Source organism: Crocodylus siamensis, chromosome 6, assembly GCF_052110815.1.
Source record: "Crocodylus siamensis isolate JL-2025a chromosome 6, ASM5211081v1, whole genome shotgun sequence".
Lineage (NCBI taxonomy): Eukaryota > Metazoa > Chordata > Crocodylia > Crocodylidae > Crocodylus > Crocodylus siamensis.
Genome location: NC_143400.1, coordinates 26855879 through 26868797, shown reverse-complemented (window position 1 = coordinate 26868797; position 12919 = coordinate 26855879). Strand labels below are relative to the sequence as shown.

The 12919-nt window shown below is 45.7% G+C and overlaps 1 protein-coding gene and 1 non-coding gene across 2 annotated transcripts in view; one reads left to right on the top strand and one right to left on the bottom strand.

Annotated features, from left to right (window-relative positions):
- LOC149861912 (uncharacterized) overlaps nt 1-12919 on the top strand; it is a 115669-nt gene that overhangs the window by 33485 nt on the left and 69265 nt on the right. The window contains exons 15-18 of the mRNA XM_090054787.1: nt 2901-3121; nt 6691-6919; nt 7973-8159; nt 11024-11084. The gene's annotated coding sequence lies outside the window, so the exon portion shown is untranslated. The remainder of the gene's footprint in view (nt 1-2900; nt 3122-6690; nt 6920-7972; nt 8160-11023; nt 11085-12919) is intronic.
- Nucleotides 1827-2024, bottom strand: LOC149861913 (U2 spliceosomal RNA). The gene has a single exon (XR_016443399.1). It is a non-coding gene; the product is annotated as a U2 spliceosomal RNA (small nuclear RNA).

The window sequence follows — 12919 nt, the reverse complement described above, 5'->3', positions numbered from 1 at the left end:
AGAGCAGAAGTTTTCTAGTGCCCCTTGAAATAAAAAATAACATTGATAATATTGCATGATTGAAATACAGCCCATGATTAGAAGTGAAAATGCCTGCCCTGAGGTGTTTCAGGATTGACAACACCGTGGTTTGGGGTAGGGCAAAATAATATTTCCCCTTTTTTTGTGCTTTTCCCATAATACAGGCTGGGGTGCAGTAAATAAATGAGACCAGAGTTTGGACAACTCCTTAGATTGTGTGGCCATGTCCAGATGAGCAGGGGCATGTGCTTGCAGTGGCACAAATAGTAGTGGCACAAACTCATGCCCCTACTTTGTGCTGCAGAGCACAATCCTGCATATAGGCTTTGTTGCGAGGCACAAGGTCCTGCTGTGGGCAGACTGCTCCTGGCCAGGCTTCACATGCTGCAGGGCTAGCTGGAAGGGAGCCCCTGCTTCACTGGCAATGTGTAGGGGATGCATGTGCCCCTGCTGAGACCGGCAGCACAAAAAACACTGCTGATGCTGCCACCGGTGCCTGTGGGTGGTCACTGCTCACCACCACCCCCACTTGCCACTGACACCGCTGGCAGTGTTTGCTGGTGGTCCCCTGTCACCGCTGGCCACCAGTGACACTGCCGGTGGCATCTGTGGGTAGTAACTGGCCACCGGTCGGTGCTTGCCACCCTCCTCCCCCCACCACCGACACCATCATAGCTGCCTGTGGGAGCTCCCTGCTCACTGCTGCCACACCCCCACTACTGTCGCTGCGGGCAGTCACCGTGCCCCCCCAGCCTCTGGGGGCACCCATCGTTCATGCCCTGTTCTGAGGCTGTCTGCACCCCAGCTAGCCAGGGAGTGGCACATAGAGTTGGGGCAACAGAGAGCTTAGGGCTGCCTGCTGCCCCATCTCCCTGTGTTATAGAGCCCCTGGAGTGGAGCAGAGTAGAGCTGGGGCATAGTGTGTCACGAGATGGGGGAGCAGCCAGCTGCGCCCCAACCTGCGGCTGGCTGGGACACAGTGTGCCTGAGCGTGTGCCTCTGCAGCACAGCCTCTGCACTGGGCTATAAAGAGGAAGAGGTATGTAATGATTGTCCAGCATTCCCAGTAGCTCAGACAAGATCCTGATGGTATTGCTCTTAAGTGAGTTGTAAAACAGAATAGTGTTTCACTGGTACTCAGAGGATCATATCAAGCTGAATGTTATTGCTGCTGCTCTTTTCTTCTCCAGCCTGGGGTCTGATCAAAAGGCCATTTATGTCTTTGAGTCTTTCCATTTGAATCAGAATCAAGTAGTGCAATCTAACTCCTGGTGAAATAGGAGGATTTCCATCAGTTTTACAAGGAGCTGGTTTGAGCAAACAGTGTGACTGTCTCTAGCAGCTTTGGATCTTGCTTTCAGATTTACTTCCTGAACTCCAAACCTTAGAGATGTCTGCCAGAAAGGCAGTGTAGCATGAGAATTGGCAAAATATCATGCCTTAGGCTTCAGTTTTGTATGCCTGAAAACTGAACCCTTCGTAGGGCAGAGGAAATGTCCTCTGAATCTCTTTTTCTTTCCACAATAGGATTCTGAACAGATCAGTGGTGCAGACAGAAGTGCAGCTCCCTGCTAGAACTGAGAAGGCTTTGCAGGAACCAGTCTGAGTTGCAACGGTCCCCCAGACCAAACAGAAGTTCACTGTTGATCCCAGGGCAGAGAGGAATCTAGCTGTGCGCTGGCAGCCTCCTCCTTCCCAGCCTGTTCCTGTTTCAGAATGGGATAGAGGAGAGGAAACTCCTTAGAGGGCTTCCCTAGCCAGCCAACCCCCAAAACCTCCGCTCTTGAAAACGCTTTTTTTTCCTGTTTTTTTGCACCGGTCCTGGAAGCACTGCAATACCAGGTCAATGCATGGAGTGGATGGAGCACGCTCCGGTTCCACCACCCAATACCAAAAAGAATCTGCTCAATATAGACCTCCTATGGAGGACATATCAGAGACAATTACCCTGGGGAGCTCACCTACGTGGTCACGCTGCTTCCCCTGCCAGGTGTGGAAAACATATCATTAGAGCAGCACAAGTATGGTTTCTGCCAGCCACTGCCAAAGGGTAGGGAACAGAGTAAACTCCCAAACCTCTGCTCCCTTCCCCCCTTCCCATCCTTCAAACAGCAACAGGCATCAGCAAACAGCAGCTCGCAAATCCAAACTTCTCTTACTTCAGGTGATGGAGTTTAGGGACTGAGTTTCCATATAATAGTGCAGAACACACTTCAATGAAAATGAGCACTTTTAATGCAAATTGTGGGGTTTGCCTTCCCCCTTATTGGTTCCTGTTGCTTCAGAGCTTGCAGTGCTATCCGCCAAGTCCAGGCCGAGGTAAATATACACCTGGAGGCTGCTAAAGCTTCCTACCAAAAATAGGCAACATCAAGAAGCTCCCAGGTTTGTAGGCCAAGAACGCTGCCTAGCCACAAAAAACCCCTCTGCATTGGCTGCCTGACACAGAAACCAGCCCACCAATATTTGGGACCATATAATATTATCAGACAAGTAGGCTCTGCTGCACTTGAACTTGCACTCCCATGCATATGGGGGGTACACTGGGTAATTCATGCATCCCTGTTAAAACCCTATGCAGAGCACCCCTTCCCAGGCCAACAGCAATCACCTCCACCCCCTGTACAAGTTCAAGCCCCATGTGGGCTGCCTTGCCCAGGAAATCCTTAATTCCAAAATTTCAGAAGAGAGAGAGAGACTGGACAGCCTCTTGAATCCTGTGTCAATTAGGCCATTTCCCTCTATGCAAACATTGGCAAATACCTCCTTCTAGCACTCTCTCTCTTCATTTCAGATGGGGAAAGGGATTGACAAAATTGCTTTTCAAATGTGTCGAACTGTCCTGGTAAAATATACCCATTATTTCTGCATTTGTCTAGGTTGCCAACATCATTTGCAAATTTGCTGAGGAGATCATTAAAATGCCCAGGGCTCCGGATTGCGCCACTTCAGTAGTGTAAAACCTCCTCTTTTCGTTATATATATTGTCTTGCTACAAAGTACCTATACATGGACATCTCTGGAAAAAGATAAAAGAAGTGTTTCAATACACTTACCCACTGGGAGGCAAACTCACAAACTTGACAGAAGACAGAAAATGGTAATAATTTTGTAATTTTATTGGCTTAAAATTTTATTGCATTTTAAAGACGATTCATGCCATTCCTTTAAAATATTTTAACTGAAATTTTTACAAAGTACACTGATTGAAAGGTAGGAATGGAGTAACATATAGAGTTGTTTATTATTTATTTGACATCAGAGAATGTTGATGGTTTAAGACAAAACCTTAATGCATTCTTTATTACCTTCTTTCTTTCTATTTATACATCTATTTTTCTTTACCTCTTTCACCACACTAGAACTGACCATTGTTCACTTGTTACAGGACGCAGTTAACAGAGCTAGCCAAGAAAACTTCTTTTCAACACAAAACATTGGTTTCAGCAAAGTTGTTTTAAGTTGATATGAAAAAAACCCTACTTAACACTCAAAGAAGAAACCCCTATTTTTCATACCAAACCAAAATGTAACTTGAATGAATACTTTCACTTTCAATATGATTTGAGATAAAATGTTGATTCACAAGAGAGCATTTTTTAATTGATTTACATTTTGAAGCAAGCAATTCTATCCCAAAATATTGAGAGGCAAGGATTTTTTGTGCTCCCTTAAAATGGACCAGCTGTATACTTGGGAGAGCTGTTGGACAAGCTAATGGGTCTCACGTGTCCTGCTGGTCATTAAAAATATTTCAATCAGAAAATATCATAAACTTGCCCCCCAGTATTTCTCAGAATATTGAGAATGTCAGAACTTTTTGTTTAATTAAAACAGCCAAGATTAAGCTTTGGCAATACATGGCTAGCAAGCCTCCTCTGAACTCCTGCATCTCTGACTTCTCTGTACATACCATTGTTGCACTTAAAAGCGTTTTTTTTAAACCTGGCGCTCTAAGGAATGAGACAACACTCAGTTGATGAATAGCAGAAAGGCTTGCTTTAAAAATTCCCAACAAGCTACAAAACTAAATGACAAAAAAAGATTTTTCCCAACATAAAATGAGCTATCAGTCCTTGCTTAATCTTGTTGCAAAGAGCTCTTTACCCAGTGCAGGCAGGAAGCAGTTCTTGTACAGCCTCATAATGTGGATCCTTCGCTTCTCGGCTGGGTGGCAGGATGGCAGCTGGGTCTTCCCTGGATGGCACACGCCCTGCTGGCAGTTGTCTTGCTTTGTACTGTTCAATTGTATAGCTTTAAAGCATTTTTCCTCGGTAGTTGTCCGATTAAAGTCTGAACAAAACAGGGAGGTAAAGGGTGACCATCACATTACAATCATTAAATTGCCTGGCTCCTGTTTTTGGATTTGTCCAGATGTGAAGACTTGTGTTTCTTGCAGCCACAGCGATTTCTCAGTCAGTCATAGGTGCTGGGTCTTGAGTGATCAAACAGGATGCTAGAGGCAGGACTGGTTACCGGACCAGTCTTTGGGTATTTGTTCACCAGTGGGGCAAATTTGCAATAGCTTGTACTGGTGATGGTCTGCTTACAAAACTACAGACAGACACTGAATGACAGAGGCATTGGTAACACCTTAGACACTGGGTGCCTGTTTGGAGAAATGTGAGAAGTCAGGCACAGGACATTTTTCCTACATTCAATGCTCTTTTTACAGGTTTTGCTTGAAATGTATATTTAGTCTTTTGTTTTCTTTAGTGACACAGCTCAAATGATATGTAGATGTAGTTTGTAGGTTTTCTCCCAGGCCACCTGGCTTTTTGGCTTGCTCTCTGAGTTTTTATAGACATGTAATGGGTATGTCAGGCCTCTGTCAGTATTTTTAACCATTACTTATTTTTTAGTCTCAGGTGTGATAGGTGTGGTTGAGGACTGTTGTCATGACTGTTATAATCTTATGGCATGGGTCTGGCATGGGGTACCGCAAACACTCCCCTTTCTCTTACGCCTGATAGGTTGCAAGCCATCAACAGGGTTTGATTTTCTTGTGGCAGTCTTGTTACTGCAACCCAGTCTTGGCCCATCCACTGTCTTGCATTTCTGTGCGAGTGATACTATCCAAGCTTTTGCAGTTTTTATATGCAGCAACTATGGTCCCCAGCGGTCACATCTACATGAGATGCTGACTGCGCAGTAGCTCATTGCTACTGCACACTAGCATCACGCGTCACGGAGCGTGATGTGATGCTACTGTGGGGTCAGGGTCACCAAAAAGCTGTTCAGGGATACTATTGCACAATAACTGGTTACTGCACAGTCATTTAGTACTGCTCGGTAACAACTGCACAGTCAGCATCTTGTGTTGGTGTGGCCAGTGTAAATAACCAAGATTTTCATTACCTTGTGCATCGCAGAAACCCTGAACTTGATTCAGCTCAGGATTTGGAGGCATTCATTATAATTAGGGCGTAGCATAGGATTCTTCTTCCCATGATTAACCACTTAAACTCATAGGGCACGTCCAGACGACTGCGCATGTGCCTCTTGCAGCATCTCAGACCCCTCTGAGATGCTGCAATGCACACATGCAGGAACATAAAAAGTTCCCTGTGCTGCAAATTTGCCTGGGCAAAGGGGTGGGCAGACCAATGCCCCCCAGTGAGGGAAGGATGGGGGCTGGAACAAGCTGCCCAGCCAGGACTGGGGGTAGCGGGCCTCAGGGCAGGGGGCTCCCACCACTGCATGCTGCCACGTGCCACCAGTCTGGGAGCTGCTCTTCTGGTGGCTCTTCCACTGGTCCGGGAGGGCATGGGCGCGGGCGTGTGCCCCCGGATCTACGTGGGGCAGGCTGGGCTGCACTCTGGGAGGTTAGCCCCAGCCGCCCACTGCCAGGCTGTGCTCCACGGGGCAGGTGGAGCCAGGGCTGTGCTCCAGGAGGCTAGCCCCAGCTGCCCGCTGTTGGGCTGCACTCTGGGTTGCAGCTGGGGATGGCTGCCTGGAGTGCAGCCCAGCCTGCCCCATGCAGATGCAGGGGCACATGCCTGCTCCCATACCCTCCTGGACCGGTGGAGGAGCCACCAGAAGAGCAGCTCCTGGGCCGGCGGCGCATGGTGTCCTGCAGTGGTGGGTGCCCCCCTCCCCGAGTGCTGCGCCCCTCTGCCCTGGCTGGGCAGCTTGTCCCAGACCCAGTCCCAATCCTTCCCTTGCTCTGGGGGTGATCTTCCCTCCCCCCTCTGCCCACCACAAAAGACTTACCGTCATTAGTTGCAGACTGCCTGTTTGGAAGATCACCCCATCCCCTTCTCTTTTCTCAGTTTCTGTTTGCTGCAAGCCTTCTGAATTGATTTGGAGGCTTCTGATTCAATTCGGACCTTTTAATGGGTCTCCCAATCCAGTTCAGATTGAGAGATTCGGCCGCTGAATCGGGCCAAGTCTCCTAATCAAATCGGCTACCAAAGCTTCACACAGCCCTAGGGGCTATGACTGGAGGTAAAAGGTGTGGTGGGCAGGGGAGGAACCAAGTGCTCTCCATGCAAAAGAAATGTACACGTTTGTCTGGCTGCACATAGTCACTCAGCTGTAGACGAAGCTTAACATTAGTAAGAGCTGTGTTGACAACCTATATACTTCTTGTGGAAACAGTTTGGCTGCATACCTGCTCCTCCTCTTCTTCTTCTTGATATTTTCATCCCATTATTATTATTCCTACAGTGACTATATTCGAGCTCTGATGCACATTTGTAAGTCCTGGAGCTCGAGTGAGAGGAAGAGTTCTGGCTGGATGTGGCCGATTCCTTTGCTGTATGCTGTTGCCTACCAAAGGCCAACTTCTGAAGCGACCCAGGACCTTCTTCACAAAGAAATCAAGCAGTTGCCTTTTCACTTGCTGAAGACAGAAAGAAAACAAGAGCAAGTGTGGAAGAGAGATCCAAATAGCAAGGTCTTTCAGCTAGAACAATTTTAATTCTTTTTGGAGCACTTCATTTGCTGGCTTAAAAAAATATCAGTAGCAGTGGAAGATGTATGGCTGTAGTGTAAATTGTGTGGGAGGGGTAGGCAGGGCACCAGTGAGCTTCCTGGGAGAAAAAAATTGCAGAGCAATAAGTGCCGCAGTTTATTCACGTGCCATAACATAACATGGAGATGTGCTCTGAAAGTAAAACACAGAGCTCCTCCTTCTCCAGGCTTATGTCCCCCTCATTAAGTCTCATTACACCCTCTCCCTTGCTTTTCTCATCCTTGTCCTACATATCTTGTTGCTAAGTTGGCCAGCTTAAAGAGTAAGGTTTTCCATACAAGGCTTAAAATCTAGTGCCATTCTTCTTTTATACCAGAAATCTTTAATATGATCCCGTACCATAAGTGTAATGCCGGATCAGCATAGTAATTGCATTTGAGGCATGATCCTGCCTAAACTATGCAGAATTCATGGGAAATTAGGCAGCTTGGTTAGCAATAACCTTTGTTTTGTTTCATTTTAAACCTCTTTCTATTTTCTCTTGTTAAAGCTTTTCACATTTTTTAAAAAATTTGGTGTACTTTGAGCCGAGGTGATCTACTTGTGCTAAAGTGTTCAAATGCTTGCTGCTCAAGTGTCCTGTAACACTCGCTTCTATTATTTCCCACTTATCTTACGTTCAGAGTTAATACTGTGCTCCTAAGGAGAGAAACTTTTGAGCAGTTTGAATCTTGGCAGCTCCCTTTTGTGATAATGATACTGCTATATAAATCCCTGATTGTGGAGTGAGGGTAGATATTTTTTTTAATTTTTCATTCCTCTCCTAGTGACCTGTATGATCAAATCCTCATTTGTTTATGCTTTTAACTTAATGTCTTTTAGTATACCGTATTCCTCCAGCATGTTCCTTCCTGTTCTGTCCATTATTTCTATCTGATAAAGAATTGAATTTATAAGGCACACTCAAATGTAACTAGGAGAACACCAAAAAGATTGGCAGACATCTGCTAAAGTATAGATCATCTGTTTTCACAGGAAAGTTATGAAAATGATCACGGCTCACCGGACCTTCACTGAGAAATGTGCTCCTCTGGTAAAGAAAATCGTCGAGATACTCACCCTGAACAGTCTTGCCGAGGTGTTTACTCTTCGAATTCAGTTCCCACTTCTGCCTCTCCTGGTGCACGTTCACTCACCGGACTTCACTAAAGGCGAAATCGAGGTAAGGCTGCCGGCCAAGAGCTTTTCTGGGTCAGCTTCCTACAAACCTTTAATTCATAGGGCTGAATTTTCTACCTCTGGCCCAAAAAAGTTATTGGATCCTGTAGAAAATTTCATCAAAACCAAAACAAGGAACGAGTTAAATTTGTGGAGACAGAATTGTAGGCACACAGGAACTCAACCTGGACATTTTCATAAGAAGATTAAGTAGATGGAGAAAAAAATAAAAGAACCTAGATCATTGAACTCAAAGTCTAGGCCTGGTTGGAAAAGGATAGTTTTGGTTAAAAAAATTAAAAACCTGATTCTCCCCCACTGCCCCCCAAACACCTTTTTATTAACCAGAATCCAAATATTTTCATCCCCAGACATCAAAAAACTGGAAAAATGACCCAAATGCATCCATTTAGATTTAAGGACCTGGTTGTTTTTGTTGTTTTGTGGTTTGTTTTTTTTGAGGGGGGAGGTGGTTATGAGAACTGGAGATTATTTAAGAAAGCAGAGGCTTTCTGTGAAAAATGTTGTTTAATCAAAAATCCACATTTTCTTCAGAAAAAAAGATTGAGAAATTTTGGAGTAGACCTAGTAACTTTCTGTAAGTCTTTAAAGAGGTGCTTTGCTTGAATTTTATTACTTGTTTCTTTATCCAGTGTCCTTCATTACATTTTCCATTGTCTAAATGCAGCTGCTGTGTTTTCCAGCACTGAACTCAGTCAGCCTAGGGTCTAGTGGTTATACTGAAGGTTTTGCTATTGGCTTTAGTGGGATTTTGGAACTGGCCTATTGTTAAATTTTTGGATATTGTGGACTCAAGTCTCGCATGATAGCTGCAGTAGTGCAAAATGCTACGTGATGAAGGTGGCCAGGCCATGTTGCTGATTTACCGGTAAATGTGTTTAATGAGAAAAATGGTTTTCAGAGGTTTTGACTTTTGCTTTATTTTGTGAAGAGTACATTCTTCTGTGTACACAAAAGGATGTTTCAAAGGAAAAACAAATGTGCATAATGCAAGAAGGTTTTGTTTTCATCTGAAAAAAAAGGCCTTTGGTTTTCAGGCAGAACTGAAATTTGCCATGAAAAGTAATGCATTTTTTGTTTGAATGCCAAAAGCTAAACTACTTTGTGTTGTTGCTGTCAACTCCTACTGCAGCGGTTTAGGTGCAGACAGAAGTGCAGTTCCCTGGTCTAACTTATGGTGCTTCACAGAAAGCACCATGAGTTAGACTGCTCCTCCCGACCCAGCAGACATTAGCTGGTGGTTGGGAAGGTGGGGGATCAATCTCCAGTTTGGAGCTGATTCATCAAGAGAGAGTGTGTGCCTTTAGACTCTTCCCCTAGCCGTGCCACTCCTCTCCCAGCTCTGGTCCTGTCTCAGGATGGGAAAGGGGAGAAGGGAAGGGAGGAAGTTCAGACCAGTGTTTGCTCAGCCTGAGCTGAAGTGGTGGCAGGTGGATTGGACCCCCTGCCTCAGGGGAGCTCCAATGCATCCAGCCCCACTCCAGCACAGGCTGGGCCAACACCAGCCTGAGGTCCCTCCCCTCTCTTCTCTCCCCATCCCATCTTGAGACGGCGCTGGGGACAGGCTGGGCTGCAGCTGCCCAGCTGCAGAAGCAGACACGACTTGATGAAGGCACTCCACTTCGGACTGCCTTCATTCGAGTCCTCATACAATAGCTCTTAATTTGTCATGTGATTGGAGCTCTCTGCAGCCATGCTTCTCTGTTAGGGCATGGCTGTAGAGCACTTCCAATGGGCTGATTGTGTGACAAATGTAATGTAATTTTGTCTGCGACTTTTGAGGAGGCAGACGCTGAGTATAACCACATAAGCTTTATTCGCGGCCAGCTTTGTGATCCCGAAGGCTGACAGAGGAGACAAGTGCAGAGGCACACAGATCCAAAGTCTTCCCCAATTATGCATCCCTTTTATACACATCAGTACACCTTTAGTCCAATCATTGGGTAAAACACACTCTTAGTCCTTTCTTTTTTCATACCCTTGTGACAAGGTTTTTAGCAGAAGTCACAGGTTTCATTGGAATCTGACCATGAGCCATTCTGTGATGGCCTTGAACTTGCGCCCTGTCAACTGTGCACCTTAGCACCGATGCCTGCACCACCCTAGCCCCTACACTTTTAATTACATAAAGGCATATGTTGCGCATGTGTTTGTGAACTAATCTGAACACTTACAACAAGTATGTTCTTACAGGTTGGAGCTATCTGGCATATGGTTTATCTTTATTCACTAAATCTTAGCATTTAGTAATTTTAACTTATTGGTTATAATTCTCATGTCTTGTCTGGAGCTGAGAGAGTAGGCAGCTGGTTTATCACTACTCCCAACCTCTCCTAATTCTTCTCAGCTGCATTTCATGCCTCTGTGTAGGTGTAGCAGTTTACCCTGTTGTGCAGATACAGCCCACTCTCCATGAATATCATGTCTTCAGGAGGCTTTCCTGATAAATCCTTTCAAACCTGCCCAAAAAACGCTATGCCAGTGGTTCTCAACCTCAGACTTAAGACAACCTTTCTGAAAAAAAATCAAGGTACCTCTTAGAAAATGACAGCTCTTTTTGACCACAGAAAAATAATAGAACAATTGTTATGTTACAAAGAACTCAGAAAGACGACAACAGGTCAATGGTTTTGATGCTATGTGTTCCTATTCAAAGTCTCTAGGTTTACTTTGTGAAGCGTGGTAGGCGTTTGCACACCTAAGAAAGCTAATATTGCCCAATGCCCCCTAAAAAGGATCTCATACCCAGCCTGGGTGCTGTAGCATCCTAACTGAGAATCACTGGGCTACATGATGTTCACCTCTTTTCACAAAGGCTTTTAATATATGCCCTTTCTTTCATTTCAGGAAAATATTTCTCATTCTGTTCTGAAAGAGCTTGTCAGAAGGACAGAGTCCTGGCTCAGAGGTAAGTAAGTAGTTGACACTTCCCACTTCACTCCCCAGATCCATGCTGCAAGGCTCCTCTGTTGGCTAAAAATGGGACAAGGAGGTAGGCTTGCAGGCAGGGCTAGGAGTCTGACTGCTGTCATTCTGCGCTAATATTTATGACTGAATTTTGTGCCACACCAGTTGCATGTTATGAAGTAGATTCTGAAATGCCTCACAGTACTCAGTGCTGCAATGCCTGCCGTGGGCTGATCAGTTCTCAGCTGGACCCAGTAACATATCTGGGCAAAGGCAAGTGGGGTACCAACCCAGGTGTTGATCTAGGGCGGGACCAGCCTGGTATCTCCTGAGAAGCCCATGCTGTGCATGCTGTCTGCTGCAGCTGGTGTGTGGTAAATCTGTCCACAAGCCACAGTAGCCTGAGCCTATGCAGCAGCCACAGCGGTAATAGCCACCAGCAAACTGTGGATACCTGAGTCCATGGCAGGTATGACTGTCACCCACTGCTGTTCTCCAAAAGTCAGCAAAGTTCTCCCCACCCAGGCTCTGCCTCTGGTGAGAGCAGTGTACAAACCCAGGAGTAACAGGAGGTGTGGTCACTTGGTGGTCCTTCAAACTAAGCTCTTACTTAAAAACTGGGCTACTAAAATTTACTTCTGACACCTACCAGGCATTGTCCATCTCCAACACTTGTCTGACCCCATTGGTATAATATTGGGGTACTCCACAGTCATTAATATCCTATCTTCCCATGAATGTGAAGCAGGGACAGTTTGTCATTTTCTTATATATAGGAGCAGCCTCTGCTGCTAGAACTGCTTATGCTTTTTGCACTGCATAGACCAGGGGTCAGCAATCCCCAGCACGTGTGCTGAGCATGGCATGCAAGGCCGTTTTACTTGGGACACCATTGCCAGCTCAGGCTCCGAGTTGCTGCTGCCAGCCACGGAGCCCAGGCTGCTTCCAGCAGGCAGCTGGGAGGCTGCAAGTAGACCGAGCTCCATGGCCTGGCTGCAGTTGGGAGGCTGCAAACAGCTGCTCCGGGCTCCAGCATGTTGGCACACCGGCACCTTCCAAGGTAGACATTGTGGTTTTTTCAGCACTGTGGCCAAAAAACATTGCCTACGCCTGTCATGGACCAGTGTAAAACATATCTAGCAGTGGAAACAGGGCCTTGTTCTTTGTTGAGTCTCCTATTCTTAAAGCTAGTTGTTTTACCTCCACCCCAGCATTCATTTCACTATAACAGTTGATGTCTAGGATTCTTTCCAGTTTACATGTCTGGAAATGTGTGTGCTTTCCTAGGCACAATAGGATCAGAAGATGGTATAGGTAGACTTAGAAATCTAGATGGATGCTGTGGATTGCTTCCCCACATGTATAGGTGCATAGGACACTAGAGAGAACTTTTTAGGATCAGATGCAGGTGCCCAAAGATGACATTATGAATTTTAGGCAACCAAACACAAGTCAGCATTATTTTTTTTTTTTTCGCAAGGCTCAGGTAGGATCATGCTCAATGACTTGGGTGCTATTATAAGGCACTTAAGTACCCTTAGAAGCACACTAGGATTTGGAACAAGATCTGCATTTGCCTGAGTCCTCTGAGGTTAGGCATTCCTCCAGTGGGCATTCCTCTAGGCAGGACTGGATCCCCCATGAATTTCAGTAGTGATTACTTGCTTTTAGATGATATAGTAGGGGTATTCACTTTCTATATGGTAGTGTGGTGGTTTGAAAACCCACTCAGGGAGGGGGAGACCCAGGCTTATTTCCTTAATTGTTAAGAAGGAGTTTAAACCCACATTTTCCAAATCTCAGGAGAATGTTTTAACCATAGATAAGAATAGGCTT